This window comes from Serinus canaria, chromosome 1, assembly GCF_022539315.1.
Source record: "Serinus canaria isolate serCan28SL12 chromosome 1, serCan2020, whole genome shotgun sequence".
Classification (NCBI taxonomy): domain Eukaryota; kingdom Metazoa; phylum Chordata; class Aves; order Passeriformes; family Fringillidae; genus Serinus; species Serinus canaria.
The window spans coordinates 43,370,059-43,388,592 of NC_066313.1; the positions used below are offsets into that span (position 1 = coordinate 43,370,059).

The following is an 18,534-nucleotide window of genomic DNA, read 5'->3' on the forward strand; positions in this document are numbered from 1 at the left end:
CTAATTAGGCAGGGGTTGATTTCTGCTCACTAGAGTCCACAGGGAAGAAAATTTGCTGTTTTCAGTACAGCTGGGACATCATCCACTGTTCATTTGGAAAATGACGGGGCACCCCAAACTAAAAACTACACTGATAGTCTTTTTAGTTGCATTTTATAAACAACCACAGTTAGCAACCCCTGCTCTACTCTGCAGCTCCTAGCAGTTTGTTTATACTTTTACCTATAGTTCAGGTATATAAAACACCTTGCAATGACTCGAGCACCATGTGGTGGCAAAGCAAAATTCACAAATCCTCTGAGGCTGCATGGTGTTTTCTGAAATGAAGGAGACATTGAAATCCAGAGCTTTAATGTTGAATTTCCCTCACAGAACTTCACCCATCAAAAAGCTGGATACCTACTCAAAAGTAGTTGCTGAGCACCTTTCTATGACCACCTCCAAAAGGCAATTCATAAAACAGGTATAAGAGGAGGTAAACCCTAGTGACTTAGTGACATGATTAGAGAACTAACTCGAACTTAACTCTTAGACAGCTGAAGCAGAATGAAATTAATGCCACCACCACGGATTTGCCTGCAAATGTCAGTATCCTATTCTCTGGCCACTTTATAACTATTTTTAGGGGAATTCTGTCACCACTACCGGCCCACCGAGCGCTGAATCAGAGGGAGGTCGTGCCTCCCTGGCTTGGCTGCCGGGATGCAGATGTGGCAGCTGGGTTGGCACTGGTGCATGGCTCTCCCAAGGGTCAGTTCTGGGCACTGGCTGGCAGTCGGGAACTCCAGCTGGAGCAAAGGGCAGCTTTGCTGCACTGTACACGTCAAATACCCGCTAATTGTTTACTTAGCAAGGGAGGCCCATCTCAGATGACACCAATTCACACTTAGCACAGAGCCACATGCTGGCACTTGGCATCTTGTTTTGCTTAACTCAGACCCCTCCTACTGCCCCCACAATGGCAGCAGTTTCTTCATTACTCAGAGGTTCTGCTTGTGGAATAGCTATAGCAAGCTGAATATTTTTCATACAATTTATGACTCATAATTCATAGAAAGGCAATAGTTGGTTTCACATTACCTATAGCTGAAACACTTCATTGGCATCAACATATTACTAAGGACAATTTTAAATCAACAGAAAAATATTATGTATGAAGGAAAGAATTTCCCACAATGTTTTTTCCTCTTTCTTTTTTTCTTCTTGTGGATACATTTCTAAAGTATTAGCAAATGCACATCTTAGTGCTCACCATTCTCATCATCCAGGGACTCTGGGCTTTACCGCCCTGTTCCACACAGCTGCTAACATATTCTGTCCCATTTACAGCTGGATCTAGCCTTAGGTCACAAGTCTAAGTTTCCTAAATTAAATGTTCTCTATAAGCACATTTGGGCTGGTTTGGATGTTGGGTAACAATTGTATTAATGATTAATAAAACAGCCCACATGGTCCATTTCTCCCTCTCTGATCTGTGCTGGCTGTATATAATTCAAAGGGGCTAAAATAGGAGAAATGTTATCAGCAGCATATTGATATCATCTCTGAAAGCACACTGTAACTTTCTCCTCTTTTGCCACTGTCTGTGTCTGAAAAGTAAGAGTAAAAAACAACACTGGTGTTCCTGAAGCTGCATGTTCTACCTTCAGCACAGTTTAGGGGACTCATATTTAAACTTCAGCGGGAATAATGGCAACAGGCACAACACATTCCCCTGAGCACAGCTGGATAACCTAGAAGGCCAGCAAGAGCTAGGGACCAGCAAGTGTGTCAGTGGCAATCTCACCCTTGCAAGCCCCCAGTGCAACAGCAGCCCTGTGCTCCAGCTCCCCACAAGGTCAGCTCCTACCCTCCAAAGGGTTTCCTCATAACACACTGTTTGCTCAGCATTTACATTACTGCTGGACAAGATGAAGAAAGCTCTTTTGTGGTTCAAAAGAACACCTGTGATTCTCCTGTACAGCATCCCACAGCTTGAGCCCTTTACCTTTTAACTCTCATGAGACACCAATATCCCCAGTTTCTGATACTAATGCACAAAAACCTCACATCATCTCCAAGCAAATGGAGAGCAATCAAAAAAAAAAAAACCAAAAAACCAAAAACCCAACCAACCAACCAAAAAAAAAAAAAAAAGCCAAACCAAAAATCCACATACAAAAAGAAAAAGCTTTTCTTCAGAGGCAGATCACAGATAATCACAATTCTCCACCCAGGAGACAAATCCCTCTGGGGACATGTGACTCAAGGAGAGTGGAGGGAAACAAGAAGCCCCAGCAGTGCTCCAGCTGGCATTTCTCCTCCTCTGCACCATTCTTCCCATTGTCACTGTCCATGCCCACAGCTCTCTTCTCTCTGGCAGTCACCTGAAAATAGTTCCTTTACTTCCATTACTTTTTCCTTAGGGACAGAAGACATGCTGATGAGTGGCTGAGGATCACAGAGTGTGCTCTGCCCGAGGTGGCTGCTGGCTCCTGAGGCATGGTGGCCTTCTCCTTTCTGTGTGCAACACAGGGATGAGCTCTGCCGAGCAAGGAAGCATGGCTGCCATGAGGCAGCAAAGGGCTGGCCTCCAGGAGCCTGCTGAAGGGGCAGTTGGCTCCCTGCTGGCAGCTGGGGCTGGGGCCTGGGCTGCATTTGCCAGGAATCAATGTAAGGACTGTTATGAAGTTGAGGAAGAAGGGTAGAAGATGGATTAAACAATTACACTCGTTGGAGAGCAGAGGCTTAAGTGAGATGGAGAGTGTTTGTGAGAAGCAGCAAAATGGCTCAAAAAGGGGGGAAATCGGTGCCAAAATCTTGCAAATCAATACAGAGACAATGGAAGGGCTGAGGAAATGAGGACAGACACTGGGCGAGGATAAAAGTGCCCAGCTATAGTGACACGGATGGAACTGTCTTGATTTTACACCACTCGAAGGTAAGTACACTGTAGAAAGAGAAGGGAAAAAAAAAGGAACCAGAAACGAGCCAGGGGAAAAAAAGCCACTTGGAGCTGCAGCCAACTCCAAAACACTCAAGCAGGCACAGAATCAAATCCAGCTTCCACTGAGGTCAACAAAGATTTCCATTAACTGCAAGGTACACTGCATCGGGCCCTCTGCTTCAGATTGTTTCCTTTTCACGAGGCCAAGGCTGTCAGCCCAGCATGGGTTGAGAAACTTGGCTGCTGGCTGTGCTCTGCTGCCCCACAGCAGCTGCCAGGCCCACGGAGAAACACCAGCCACTGGCAGTGTGCAGAGAAACCACAAGAGAACAGAGCGCTCCCAGCCCCAGCTCATTCTCTCTTCCCTTTGGAGGATTCAAACATCTCTCCACACAGGGCTTTTATGCACCTTTCTGCTTCCAGACATCACTAACTATTGATGAAAAAATCAACCAGAAAAAGTAAAGGTGAAGAGCTACAGGGGGAAAAATGCGCATTTACAATTAACTCTAACAAAGCTGTAATTAACTTAACAGCTGCAATATTGAAATGAGGTTTCAGTGGTCAGCAATGGTTCTGGACAGATCTAGTGGAAAACCAAAGTCAGGCCATGAACCACAAAACAGACTGAGGAAACTGCAGTATCCCAAATTTGTGGACTCAAATAAAAAACCAGGAGGGTGGAGTTTCCCAGCTAATTCCTACATTGGGCTACCTAAACCTGACTGCTGCGTGGTTCACATGCCCCCTGTTATTTCCCCAGTCTTACACTGGCAGATGGCAGCCTTCCAACAGATTTCAAGATTTTGCTAGAAGGGAGGCCACCTTTGAGCTCAGATACTCAATAGGAGAAATCCTTGTTTGATGGTAAACAGATATTTGGATTTGTGCACATAAAGACTTCATCTCACTCTGTGCTCTGCAGGCAGTGTGAAAGGCTTTCCCCATTTTACCCTCTCGCCTGGCTGCACTCCACCAGCATTGGCAGAGGTTTGCGTTCTTGCTGTACTACAGGGTTGTCCAGCAACATTTTTCATTCAGAAAGCTCCTCGTTGCCAAGATGTATTTATCATCCAAGTGAAGATTGCACAAGAGGTTACAATAAGTAAGACTTTTTCCCAAGAACATTGTGTCTGAAGAAGACAATAGGTCCTCCAAAATTTGGCAAGGGTAATTAATTGCTAACAACAACAAAAATTAATTACTTGCTTTCCATTCACCAAGAAGGATGGCTGACAGATGCAGGAAACAGATACAGGTTCCCTGCAGAAGGGAAAAAAATAAAGCTCACGCCAAAAGAGATGATCCAGCATTGATTACAAGCCTTTCTGCGATAGCCCCCCCCCATTGCAGGATTTTTCATTCATGCTTTTAAACATGCAAAACCCTAGCAGTTCAGGAAACAATGTGTACAATGGACTCTATCAGAACTGCTGCAGCCCCACAGAACAGAGAAACCCACTTCGCAATATTCTCTCTCCGTAATTATTCTCTAGTTGGACACTTCATCCGATTTTGTACTCTACTTTTGTTTTGCCTGTTTTCAGGTTGGTAACATCAGGGGCTAAATTTTGCACATAAATTCCCATGCCTACCATAACCTTGATTAAAATATTGTAGCTACATAATTAAGATATTATCCTGAGTATCATTAGTGCTTTTCAGTTTTAATGCATCAGAAAAGCAGGAGGAAATTAGCAGAGGCAGAAACCTACTGAGTGCCGCAGCATTGCTTAGTCCATTCTGAAACGATGCGATCCATTCAGAAACCAATGGACAGATATCCACTATCAGCCCCATGATTAGTTAGGGTTGTTTTCTGCCCCGACTGCTCCTGTTACAAACTCCTCCAAGCTATTCTGCTTAGGCAATGATAAATCCCCCTTCCAGCCTAAATTGTGCAGGGTCAGTTTACTGCCTCTGATTTTAGTTTTGATTGTCTTTTCACAGCAGTTCTGCTGTTACCTACACAGCAAGCCCCCGTCATCCTAAGGGATCCTCACAGCTTGGCCTCCAGGGTTCAATTTGTTTTCTTCTGTTCAAGGGGAATTTCGTTCCCTTTATTGGTGTAGTAGCCCATCTCTGTATCAAGAAAGATCAGACAGGGACACGATTTTGATAAGAGGTGCACACACCATTCTTGATGACGTGCCAACAGTGGTGAAAAAGTCATCCTTGTCGTAAAGTCACTTGGGACTTTAATCCTGGCTTTTAGCTCTTGCTTACAGCATTTCTACCTTTTGTGCTCCTGAATTATTTTTAATTCTGCTAGCACTCCAGCTCTGAAGGTCATCCATTCTTTTGGCTGGATGCTTTAGCTCTGCTTTGCACTGACTCTGCATTCCCACTTCACATTGTCGGAGTGCTTCCTTCCTTCTTTTTTTCCCCTCATACCAGGCTTACCAGGCTTAAAGTATGCAGAGGAGACACACTGTAGTACATAAAACTGGGCAGACAAAAAAGAATATAGACACATCACAAAATGTAAGACTAAATTAAATCACATCAACACAAGAAAAAAATACATGATTGTAAATCAGGAATAGGCAATTGCAGGTAAGGAACAACTTTAACTAGTTGGTTTTTTAGATGCCTTTTCAAGGGGTATTTGTAGAACTAACAAAGGGAGTATGTGCGAAAGACAGAGGGACGATTTTATAAATGATACAGTGCTCTGGTAAAGGCCCTATCAGAAGAAAAACAAATAGAAATAAATCTAATGTGACAGTCACTGCTCATTCTGTTTGCCTTCCAACACTTTTAGTCTTTATTTAGCCAGTCACCTACAGAAGACTGATATATTTACTACTCTGTTTGTGCAGCACCCAGTACAATGGGGTGTTTATGGCAGCAGGATAACTTACTTTTAAAGTAAGGTAATTAAATCCAGGCCAAAATATGCAACTTGGAGTACTAGGCAAAAAGATGGTGGAGGGTGGAAGTATCAATTCTACCGGGTCCCAGCAAAGAAACCCTTGTATCATGACCACCACAAACCAACTCTGAAATAAATTACTTTAATCCTCAAAGCCACAGAATATGTCACATTCCATAGAATCACTACAGTAGCAAAAGACCTCCAAGATCATTGAGTCTAACTTTTGACTGAACATCACCACATCAACTAGACCCAGGGATGGTGACTCCACCACCTCCCTGGGCAGTCCACTCCAATGCTTAATCACCCCTTCTGTGAATAAATTCTTCCTGATGTCCAACTATATTCCTTCCACAGCTCCATTTGCTATTGCTATGGAAAGAATCAGACAAAATAAAACAAAAGTAACTAGATCATCTGGTAACTTTTTTTCACTTACAAAACCCTTCTTTTGGTGATTAAAGTGTTTCTAATATCTTTTAATATTTAAAACAACTCTGGATGGTTAAAAATGAAACAAATGAACCAGACAAGTGATACCGATATTTGAAATTGATCACTTTAGTTTTTGTATTTTATTAGCCCTAAAGTGAGTACAAAGTTCTCTCACAAGTATCACAGAAAAGACTTTTCTACTGTTTTTTCACAGCTGTTTCTCCTTAAGTTGATGACTAATCAAAGCTATCTAAGTTCTTCCAAGACAAGAAAAAAGTGCTATAAAGATTTAGCAGCAGGGTACTTACAAAGAACAGCTGCCATAACACCTTCACCATCTTATAAAGGATAAGAGAGAAAAAAACCAGAGCTGAGAACAGCAACTGTAAATATAACTTCTCATCAGATGTCTGAAAAGGTACCTGTTATATCAAAATACTTTTTAACACTATGCAACTTATACTACCTAGCAACACAGAACTCCTTTTATTTTTTTCCTGGTATTTGTTTGTTCTTTTAACTATGTCTGTATATTCCATTCCCCCACCACAGCTCATTGCAAGACACGCTGTGTTTGGCCACGGGCGTTTCACAGGGGACACCTCCCATTTTACCCTACAGTCCTTGTGTTCCACGAGTTGTTCAAATACAACTCTTCCCCTGAAAAGGAGAGATATGAACTTCAGGCTATAAGCCAATCCACGGTCCCAAAGTTAAGACATTTGGAAATAAACCAAGCATGGCTGCTCAACATATTTCCAAACAAATGCCTGTAAAATGAAGGAAGTATTTATAACAAGGCATCTCCAGACAAAGAGTGCATATGTAAACACTTCAAGAAGCTCTGATGAGCTATTCAAGAGAAGCAATCTGTTTAAAGAGAAAACACACATGCACTGCTATGTCCATTTTCAAATCCAATCAAAAAATTTCATCAAACAACTCCTGATGATGTCCCAGAGAGTGTGTGCATGTACTGACACACATACAGGTATTACATAATGTCTGCACATCTGTGTAGATTATTTCCTTTAAAATAATCTAATTTCAAGTGAGCCCCCTAAAAGCAATATGTAAAAATAAAGAAGACTCTTACTTGTCACCAGTCTGATAAAACAAGTAATTTAATTCTATTTGCATATACATTTATTGGACCATTTCTGGAAGCACAACAGGCACTCTGGAAAAGATTTGGAAATGGGGAGGTTGAAGGAAGCTGGAAGAGGTCCTGCTCCAGGCAACAAAGCTGCACTCTGCACAAAGCTCAAGTGCCATGAAAGAACAAACAGGCAAGGAAAGAGAGACCACAACATTAAGAACAATAATAAAGTGAGTGAAAATAACTAAGACCCACCCCAAATACCACTTTTCTTCCTGTCTTTCAAGCAGTCTGGGAAGGAAAAACAGACCTGAGCTGCTCTCTTCCAGCCAGGACACAGGCATGAGACGAAGGGGAGCAGGGTGGAGAAAGGAAGGGGAGCAGGGTGCAGAGAGCTTTATTATAGAGGCAACTTAATAGATGGACCTGAGGAGCAGTGACAAATAACCTGTTCTCCCTCTTCACACCAGCCTTGGAAAAAGCACATTTCTGTCTGAAAAGCTGATGGCACAAGCCTTCTTTCCCCAGACATTTGGTGAAGGGAGTGATGCTGTAAACTTAATGCAAGATCCGTGGTGATTTGCTGCCTACCTCAAAGGCTGTAATGCCCCTTTCTGAAGGCACCTGCTTGCTCCCCCAGCTTTTCAAAGAGCACACACTCCTGATTTAGCAATCATACTTGGCTAACAGTAATAGGCAATATTAGTAGTTCCCTGAGTACAGAACATTCCCCTTCTGGAAAACACACTGCTTCAGATCCCACATCAGCAGAGAGTTGTAAGGAGCAAGCACACAGGATTCCATTTTGAACACATGTAGTACTTGAGAACTATGTATATTACAAAATTCACAGGGATCAGGTTTATATTAATGATAGAATAAAAGAGGGGGGGGAAAAAGTGTATTTGTACATCTGCAGTGCTCGAATTATCCCCTAAATGCATAAAATCCTTTCTACTGTGATGGCACCCGGAGCCTTCTGCACTGTGCTGAGCTCTACACAGACACAAGAGAACAATCCTATTTTGAAATGGATTTCTAATTTAAAACAGAGCAAACAATTGTATATACAGCCATAACTGTTCCTCATTACTATTTAAGTATGCTCATTGGAGAGCTATTTAAACTATTTAAAGTTCAAGTCTAAGCAAATGACCCATGTCAGGTCCATCAACAGACAGAAAGTTGGACAGATCTCTCCTAACCCTTCCTTAGCACTGGAGCAGGAGCACTATTATGTGCTAATTCAGAAACCTTACAGTGAGGTAAATCATGTTAAAAGTAGCATTTACAAATTACTGCACTGGCAGGTTTACATTACAGAGCAGCATGGATGAGCTTTGCTTATTTCATGCGTGAGTGAATGCACATGCACACACATGCAACTGTGTACACAACTCCTTTCCAAAGATCCTATTTTACTTCCCTGAAATCCTCTCACTTTGGTTACAACCCTGAAACCCTTTCCCACTTTGGGTGGGAACTTCCCACCCTCTGGACACAGTCTGTAGCAGTTTCAGCCTGGGCTCGAGTTGACTTCTGTCTGGCAGGCACTGTAGAGACCTGTAATCCATCACACAGTGCTTCAGCCACATGCCTTGCACTAACCAGTGTGGCTTAAAAGCTTCTCCTGATCCCACAAGGCAAGGTACAGCACTATTCACCCACACCTTTAGCATTCCTAAGGTAAGGTACATTCTACAACAGCTTTTAAACCCTGAGGAAAAGGAAACAGAGGGCAATTAGTAAACAAATTCAAGTAAAAGCTCATGAGTTGTCTCAAACCAAGCACCACTATAATCTCCTGTAATGTTCACTGAAACCCCCTTCCAGGTTCCTGTTCACATTTTTTAATAACTATGGGTGTGATTGCACTCATCATCCCCTTTTCATACCAAGCCAAAGACTGGACAAATTCTGAGGCTTACAACTCTAAGAACAAGAGTCATCTACCTGGTATTTCAGAGCAAATCCTTCCTACATGGCACAGAAGGCCAAGCCAGTGGAGAGTATTTTACTAAGCCTCTTGATGAATGCCACACCTCCCATCTCCCTGTTTCCTACTTTTTTTATCCAGCAGTAAAGCAGTTAAGCTGATGTAAAGAGAAGCAAACAACCATTTCAGCAGCAGCACTGAGCAGCAGAGTTTGCCAAAAGCTAATAACAGACAACATCAGGCATTACAGCCTTTATAACTAGGAGGAAGGTATGCATGAGGCAAGAATCTTCAAATTCTTGGTTCAAAAATCCTGTCACCATTTGGTTTGAAATTTTCCTCTGGATTGGCATGATTTACATCCAGAAACTCAACTTCAAGAGAGAATTTAGATTGAAAAGTCAAGACCAGTAACACACACAGGAAGTATTTTATTATCACTTCTTCATAAAGTACATTGAAGTAATTAGCAGAGCAGGAAAGGTGTTGTGCATGTCACCAATGCAATCAATCAAAGTTTTCCCACCCAAGAGAATGGGGAGACTTCAGCCAGACTAATTCCTCCACTTTTGCCTTTGTCTGACTCAGCCCAATGAAACACACAAATTCAGCCAACAGGGCTGATATGAATACCAATGTAAGTATTAATTTGAGGATATTAATAACACTGCAGCATCCAGCAAAGAACCTTTACAAATTCCTGGGAAAAAAAAATCATAGCAAGCTGCCTTCTGGAGTTTATTAATTCCACTGGAATCTCACAAACTCTCAACACACATAGAACACAGCCTTGCTCAGAAGGCATCTTCAAAGCTGAGGTAGAATTGAGCCCAGCCTCGAGGGAAAGGTGCAGCACACAGCAGAACACTGTTTTTCCAGAAGGGTGCTCCAGGACAGCTTCACTGCCAGTTGTGTGCCAGGATCCTCATGTATGAAATACAGCCATGAATAAGAAATTAACACCCTACTCTGCACTCTGGGAGTCCAAATGAGGGTCCCTACACCCAAGGTGTGCAATCTTAAAAGATAAAAACCAAAAACCCCACCTATTCTTGATGCAATGCATTTTAAATCACTAAATATATTAAGATAGCAAATTCCTGCAAAAGCCAGCTGTCATTTAAGTCCACTCTTGGAATTGGGTTCTCTCATGCTCTTTCTCCCAGCTGAGATATTCTGTGAGATATTTATTAGCAACCAGGGCATATTTGCTGCAAGATCAGCAGCCCATCCATGCCCTCTGATAGACCTTCTTTTCACATCCTGAGCTGTGAGAACGATAGCATGACCCCCTCCTGCTAGCACATGTATGTCCCCTTTCTCTTCTCCTTTCTTTTTTCTTCTCTTTTTCTTTCTTTTTGTCAGCAACAGCAGTTGCTTACTCTATCAGGGTGAGTAAATCAAGCTGGATAGAATAGCAGTTCAATGAAGGTTTCATGATGAGCTTATTCCTCTTCATTAGCAGCAAGTGATGTGTTTGCTAATTTTATTGCTCACGCATTAGCGAAAATGCGTTTGGCTGCCATTACCTTTACAATAATGCTATTCGAGTGTCGAAGCATTTTTTTTCAGTGGCCACAGACACCAAGATGAGGGCTTCCTATTGCTTTTCCTTCTACTAAAAAGATACATATATATGTGAGTTATGTAGAAAACAGGATTTTCACAGATATTCACAGACTTTGCAAATTATTTCTTAGACACATTGGATAGGAGGAACTTGTAAACAGGATATTTAGACTTAGGAAGTTTGCTGTCCAGGAATAAAGCCCCAAAGCAAAGAAAAGAATTGTGTCAAAGACTAGAAGAGGTGGTTTTTTTTGTGCTGCCTGAGACAGCTGTTACCCACAAAGTTACATGGTGTTACAAATTTGCAATGCATTAGTACTGTTTATGGCGTTTCTCCATATTCAACTCTACACATCGAATTTTGTACCTACTCCTGTTAACAGTGCCTCTGTCATTTTTACTGAGCGTTACCTAATTAAGGCATTACAAATTTTCTTTTACTTCAAAAGATTTTAACATTTAAAGAGTGATATTCCTCTACCTGCTTTTTCTTGTAGGTCGTTTGTTCAGTTTTAAACCATTAGAACTTTGAAGTGTTGTTTTAAAGCCTCCAAGGCAAGGAAAATTCAAGTGAAGACAGCAAACTTAAGTTGCCTGTTCATATTCAAGGTCAAGTACTAACAATTTTTCAAACAAGGTTCCAGAGTATTCCTGATATGGCCTTTAGAAGTTTATGAGCGTTTGGCTCCCCTACTTTTTCTTTGGGGAGTACTTTAAAAGAACTTATAAAACCTCCAGGATATCTGGTTGGAATGCATTACCAGTGAACTGTTCTCTCCTTTGAGGATTTGCACCACAATGGGACCCCAACAGACATGAAGCAGTAATGCAGAGTCTAAAACAAAGACCATATCTGGGAAATACAGGTCTGCTGTGAGACAAATGAAGGCTACTTTCTCTCTCAGCCTCCCAGCGCAACACAGCACATCTCACGTGACTGAAGAAACATCTGGGATTTATCTTAAAATATGATTCCTAATATTTTTCTGTAGAGACACTTAGACACACAGAGAACGCAAGTGCTGCGCAAGGCAACTTGCCATATTTATTGTTCAGAGTAGGAAGAGGCAAAAATTTCACATAAAATACTATTTTTGAAAATTTCCTTGGCATTTTGAATGTTATGTGTTACTTGTAATGTTATCTTTCTTTTTTCCCCCAAATCCTCATTCAAAAACATAAAAAGGAGTTCATTCAGCTTTTAACATTTTAAAATCAATATGCGCAATCCAGTAATGCAATATACACTTGAGCACTAGGGATCTCATTAGACATTTTCCAGAAGTCTCCATGCAGCTCTTGACTTAGTTTCATTAACTCTATAAAATACATATATTTAACTACAGCTCCAAAAGTAAGAACTGCTGAACAGCGCTGACTGGCATTTAATGATTTTCAAGACTACAAAAATGTCTCTTTGTACTAAATGCCTCATATGACTCAAAGTTATTACAGCTTTCTGCAGTTGCAAGACAAAACTCTCAAACCTACCAATGCTAGAGGCAAAAAAAGAAAAAGGAAAAAAACCTATCAGCCAGATAAAATATCTTAAGGTCCGGCTTTTTACATGTAAAGCAGCCGCAGCAAAATTATTCACATTCTTAGCACATAGCTGACCAGGACAAGATTCCACAGAGAGGTAAACAATTCCCCCAAGAGAGCAGCTGCCTCTTCTTCAGTCTGGGAGCTACCAGGGGGGAGGGAGAAATGCCCACTGAGGTCCCCAAAACTGATGAGAAGCATGAAGAAAAGACTACTTCTGCTCAGTGATAATGCTTCACTCCACTGCTCCTTTACTGTGCTCCATGAGAATAGAGAAGTGCAGAAATAAGTAAACAAATAAATAAATAAATGAAAAATAAATTGAAGCCAGTTAGTAACACACGCTTTAATTAGTGTCCTAGAGGGATGCTGTAAGCAGGAATCCAAGTCCAGTTCAATACAGAAGAGTAGGAGATAAATATTAGATAGTGTTGAACAGAACTGAAAGGAACTGAAACAACTAAGTCATCCAACTTTGCTTTTATTGTGCAATTATTTTCAAAAGTACACATGACAGTATAAAACTATTTCTTTCGAGGTTTCCACATTATCTCTGAAATTGTCCTTTTTAAAATTGTTTCTTTTTCCTTAACAGTATCTTTATTCAGTTCACCTCACTGTTACTTCTGAGGGCTACCAGCCAAGTGGCACACTTTAATAGTCAAGACACACAGTCTTGAAGAAGCATCTTTCTCGCTCTGCTCAATTTAAATGCAAAAGCTGTGAGATGTGTTTTAGGTTGCTGTAATAAAATAAATCCTCTGGAAAGATTCTCCTTAATGCCATCCCCTTTCTCAGAAACCTGCCATGAGCCATCAATGAAATCAGCACAGCAATGCAGAAAACAACCACATCACTACTTTTAGCATTCATAATTTACTATTCACATACCTGTTCCAGCTGCAAGTGTGTTGGCAGAAAATTATTTCTGTCTTGTCCCTGGCTGCCTGTCACTTCTCCCTGTGCTGGATGTATTGCCTGCTTCCCTCTTGCCTGACCACACTTACCACCAGAGCCAGCTGGGTTAGCACAGACCTGTGATTCAGCTGTTGAAGCATTTTGCCCTGAGACAGCTAGGGTTAACTCCAGCAGCAGCTCAACTGGGGCAGTAAGACCTCACCAGAGGAGAAGATGAAACAGCATCGAGCAGATGGCCCTCCCTGGAGCACAGCTGTAAGGAGGGGAGCATGTGAGTGCAAGGCTGAGCTTTCTCTCGGCATTTCCTCTGATGGTGGTTGACAGCCAAGGCAGCTGCCACTACTCCCCACTTCTCTGCTGCTTTCTGTGCCTTCCCCCTGTCGTACCTCTCAATTGTGCTCACGTCCCTCCCATCATCCCCAAAAAACTTATTTTTAACCTGGATCACTTCTCCAATCAGTCACTGCTCAGCTCCACAAACACTGTGCTGGCACTGCTCGCAAGAATGAACTGGGGAGAAACAAGAGGGAAGATGGGTGGCTCTGGCAGCAACAACAAAAGCTGCTCTCCTGGAAATCCAGCCCAGGAGTCTCCTCTACTTCCTTCACACCAGCCTACAAACTTCCCAGGTGAAAGGAATATGATTGTGATATCTCCAATCATAAGGTTTCTCTCTTTTTTTTTGCCTCTGTGCTGCATTAAGAAAGATTTTAAGAGCCATATTTTGTATGTTGGTATCATACTAAGTTTAACAAGCTAATCCCTCCCTTACTTGTGCAGTTATCACCTAATATTTCAAGGCAAAACTAGGACATTTTTCAAAAATACATTTGATCATTTAAAAAGATATAGCCAAGGGGAAACAGTCTTACATGACAGGCTATAAATCAACATGTTAGATGAGTAATTTTAAACCACAGAAGAAGGAAAAAAAAATCTCACTGTATCAAGCCAATAAAAACCCTCTAACACTCTAGAATATTCTGGACCTATTCCACAACAACTATATTTCTTATGAAAATACAGTATTTTGAACTCTAGAGAAGTCTGAACCTGAGTAAACTGAAACGAAGGAGAGGGAGGAAAGCAGAGCAGAGGACATGATTCTACTCATCTTCAAAACTGAAGTCTGAGGAGGGAGTTTGAGAAGGCTCAAACAGATATATTCTCCTGAATAAGTCACATTTTGCTTAGTAGTTCCCAGTAATGCTGGCAGGGGATCAGTATTCCTCAACTCTCTCCTTCAAGCCTTTACTCAAACTTCTAGGAGACTCTAATTTTCCAATGTTTTCAACCTATATAATTTGATAGGAGAACTGCCAATTGTTTTTCACACTTTATTGCTACTACTAAGTTCAATACTTGGCCCAGTATCATTTTGATAAATGCTCACCAATGACACAAAGCTGGAAGGAGTGGCCAATACCCCAGAGGTCTGTGCAGTCCTTCAGAAGGACTTTGACAGGTTGGAGAAATGGGCAGAGAGGAACTGTCTGGAATTCAACAAAGGCAAATGCAGGGTCCTGAACCTGGGGAGGAATAACCCCAGGCACCAGCACAGGCTGGGGGTGACCTGCTGGAAAGCAGCTCTGTGGAAAAGGACCTGGGGGGCCTGGTGGACAACAAGCTGTCCATGAGCCAGCAGTGTCCTTGTGGCCCAGAAGGCCAGTGGGATCTTGGGGTGCATCAGGAAGAGCAGTGCCAGCAGGTCGAGGGAGGAGATACTCTACTCTGCCCTGGTGAGGCACATCTGGAGTGCTGTGTCCAGGTCTGGGCTCCCCAGTACAAGAGAGACACAGAGCTCCCAGAGGGGATCCAGCAGAGGGTTACAAAAATGACTACGGTAGTGAAGCATCTCTCCTGAGTACAGACGGAGGGAGCTGGGCTGTACAGCCTCCAGAAGAGGAAACACAGGGGACCTCACCAATGTATACAAATGTATAAAGGGAGGGTGTCGAGAGGATGGATCCAGGCTCTTCTCAGTGATGCCAAGCAATAGGACAACAGGCAACAAGCAGAAACTGATGTGCAGAAGTTCCACTTGAACATAAGGAGGAACTGCTTTACTGTGCAGGTGACCGAGCACTGGAACAGATTGCCCAGGGAAGTTGTGGAGCCTCCCTCACTGGAGATATTCAAGGACCATCTGGACACAATCCCCTGCCATGTGCTCTAGGATGGCACTGCTTGAGTAAGGAAGTTGAATCAGATGATCCACTGTGGTCCCATCCAACATGAACCATTCTGCGGTTCTACAATTCTTATCATCAGCATTATTATTATTATTACAGCCCATACTCAGTTGCACAAATACTATCTAAAGGGAGCAATGTTTCTTCTAAGATCTTTAAGGGTGCAAAACATAAAGAAACAAAAAGAGACAAGTGATCACTTTCCTTCCTTGAGGAAACATATTCTTAAAATTGAGGTCTACAGCAAAACCACACTGAGCAATATTCTTTTTGAGTATTTCAGTAGCAGAATGAAAACTGGCCAATGCTTTAATGGGGTAACAAGCAAAACACTACATGGCACAAGAGGGAGAATTCATAAGGCAGAGTTTCAGAAACTAAGACTCAACAATGTACAGTAGTGCCCAGGTGAATATCTTGGTTTCTGCATGAAGTGAATATAATTCAGTTTCCCTGCACCTGTTCGACAAAACTGCCAAAGGTAAGGATATATACCTGGTTTAGGCAATCAAATTTCAACCTCCTAAACTTGCCCTAAGAGAACTGGGTGGAGACAGTCCTACTGTCTCCACCCAGCAATCCTACTGATTGCTAATCTGCGAGCATGTTGCCAAGTACTGTTAAATATGTCCCTGCATCAGACCACGCTGCAGGTTCATGGGAAGATCCGTGTTTGTATTCTTCAAGCATGCCAAGCACAAAACAAAGCCAAGCCTCCATGGTGATGATACATGGACATGGTCCCCTGCATTTTGATGATCAGTTTCACTCTACACTAAGAGGTCATCTTGGGGTAGTTTCTACAGTTCCAGAGAAATGGTCTTTCCACAATTCCACTTACTTGGGCTTCCAGCTGTGTGCACACTGCCTTGGACAGTGCTGTGAGATGCAGAATCACAGATGCAGTTACTCCTGAACAGCAGTGTTCAAGCAGTGCTTCCAAGGCCAACATCTGCTTCCTGTAACAGGCATTGTAACTGTCTATTCCTCTTCTCCAAGGCATCCATCAGCATTTAAAATTGTTGGCATTATGGTTAACTACTTTTAATCAAGCTCTCCAGTGACTGCCACCACCTTCAGAGACTAACAAGAGGCCAATGACAGGCAGGCTCAGAAGTATGTGCATACATATATACATATATATACACACACATACAATATGCATGAAAACCTGAATTCAGGCATGTTTTTCCACAAATGAAATGTGTAGGATTTATGTTTCAAAACATGCAATAGCTGAGATTGTTGGAACTATCCAAAGTACTGCCTTGCAAAAGAAACAGTAATACAGTGTAGTAGTTCCATTTGTAGCCCATTACTTGAGTGACTATAATGATTCTTGTATATCAGTTTTAATAGTCGGTTTTTAACTTGCAGCTTTTCTCTGCAAAAGTTTAGAGCCAGGAAACTAGAGCAGAAGTACCTTAAACCGTAATAATCTGACAGCTGAAATTTTAAATAGGATCTATGTGCTAAAAGCCAAATGAGCTTTCAGTGAGTATTACAATACTCCCATCTAAGCAATCTCTCCGCCAAGGAACTTTGCATTCTTTCCAACCTGAAGTGTATGGACTGGGCCATCCCACCAGCTGACTACTCATTTACTCCTGGCCTTGAACATTAAGTCATTTTTTCAGTACAGCCTCAGGGTGTCCTCTTGTAGAAAGTAGAAAGTTAAATAAGAAGACAGTAAGAAAGAGAGAGATCTCTATGCAAACAATAAAACCACTGAACATTCATCTTTTCTGCATTGCAGCCTTCTTGCATTTCTACCCTAGAAAAATCAATCCAGCTTGTAATGTCTTCTGGGTAGAGACCCCATTCTTTACACTGATGTTGCACCAAACAGCTTTACTCCAATGCCAGGGTGAAATGGTGGCTTTTTATTTGATTATTACCGCAATGCAAATGTGAAATCCAAGGCGAATAGTATAACTCTTGTTAGCCATTTACACTGGCAATACCAGCCACACCACACTGAGGTTTTACCAGTTTCTAACATGCAGGTCATGCAACAAGAAGAAAAAGCTACACTGGGAAGACAACACTTTAGAGAAGTGACACATGGAAGGTCTAACATGCAGGTCATAATCCAAAGACCTTGTTCCGCTAGGAAAGGTACAATCATTTTCTTTTATAATGTCATTATAAATGCTTGGAAAATTCAGTGAACACTGACAGCATAATTAAGAGAGGAAAGAGGGAAAATACCAGGTATGCTACAAGTTACAAGAATATCTTGGCTAGTTATTATAACTGCTTATTCAGTCGTCCATGTAATCTGAAATCCAAGTTACCAATATTAAAGAGATTTGAACACATTTCATTTAAGGCCAAAATCTGTGCCAAACCCTAAGTCTAAGTAAATGGACTTAGCATGTGTGTGTACTGGTGAAACAGGGGGACTCTTTTATTGCCCAAAATAGGCAGCAAAACTCTGGCCCAATGAAATCACTAGGAATTTTACAGCTGATTCCAGTGAGGGCAAAAATTCAGCTCAAGAATCTTCATATTCTAGCATGGTGGGGACACGATCCCAGTCTACATGCATAGTGGATCTGAAATTCCAAACACACTGCTCTTTCACAGTACTTTCACAAAACTTCCTCATCTCACTGCATTCTGCACAGCAGTGCTCAGATAACAGACGGGTTCCAAGCAGATTGTGCAGGCAAAAAGTTCACATTTTGTCTTCTGACCCAAGCAACGAAGGTGGACCCCCTGTTGTTGCAGGTGGGGTCTGAGGAAGGAGGACACTACCGCTCAGTAGCTGATGAAATTAAAAGGCTTTCCCATCCCCCTGCAGCACTTCCTGCAATGCTCCATATACTACAAGTCATATAACACTACAAGCTGGATCACAGCTCAGTGCATTCCACTGCACTTTGTCACGCTTCCCTGACCGATACTATGCCAAAAATTACTAGCTTTAACAGTTCTCTGGTGAATAAAAGAGCTTTTGCAACTCTGAAGCAGAGCTGAGTTTTTAATTCATGTTAAATCTGCTTTTCTGTTCTGAAGGAACGTTTTTAACGCTGC

General features: G+C 41.9%; 1 protein-coding gene across 1 annotated transcript in view; it reads right to left on the bottom strand.

Annotated features, from left to right (window-relative positions):
- LATS2 (large tumor suppressor kinase 2) overlaps positions 1–18,534 on the bottom strand; it is a 49,544-nt gene that overhangs the window by 12,680 nt on the left and 18,330 nt on the right. The gene's annotated exons all lie outside the window — the stretch shown is intronic.